Raw genomic sequence first — 684 nt, forward strand, 5'->3', positions numbered from 1 at the left:
CCAGCCCAAAAGCTCCCAGACCCCGCCCACTCAACAACTGAGTTCCGCTGCGCGTCTCTTTGTGGCATTACGGTACTGAGACATGAAGCGGTCAGAAAGCTGGCCAAGACCTATACTTCAGCGGTTATTCATTAAGCGTGCCCCAAAACAAGTCAAATCAATTAAAAACATATTCATATTGGACATTATAAAAGATACAGTTATATTACATTAGACATCAGATATTTTACTGTGCCGTTTTGGAGAAAAATAAAGTCAAAATGCATTATAACACTGACAGTTTCCTGCTTTTTCTACAGGTATTATTACAATTGCTTCAGAGTTAACATGACATTTTAAAATAAAATTTTATTCAGGATGAGCAATGACTTTAACTTTAATTATTTGTAATAATTAAAGTTATTACAATATAAACATTTCACAGCATTTCCTTAAGTACTTCATTGTATAAAGCGCTATATGAATAAAGCTGACTCGTCTAAAAGAGCCTGTCAACCAAAATATGCATCCAAAACAGGCCTCTATATAAACTGAAGCAATAATACATTGTAAATATTGTACAAATATTGTTCGGGATTTTCTAGACTATATTAAGTGGTAGCGTAAGCTGGATATATTAACACCCAGTGCACAGCATTCATGATGCTAAGAGGAGCCGACGGAGCCTGAGGCCTCGAGCTCAAC

This window comes from Sinocyclocheilus grahami, unplaced genomic scaffold (genome assembly GCF_001515645.1).
Source record: "Sinocyclocheilus grahami isolate Dianchi unplaced genomic scaffold, SAMN03320097.WGS_v1.1 scaffold2715.1, whole genome shotgun sequence".
In the NCBI taxonomy this organism is placed as follows: domain Eukaryota; kingdom Metazoa; phylum Chordata; class Actinopteri; order Cypriniformes; family Cyprinidae; genus Sinocyclocheilus; species Sinocyclocheilus grahami.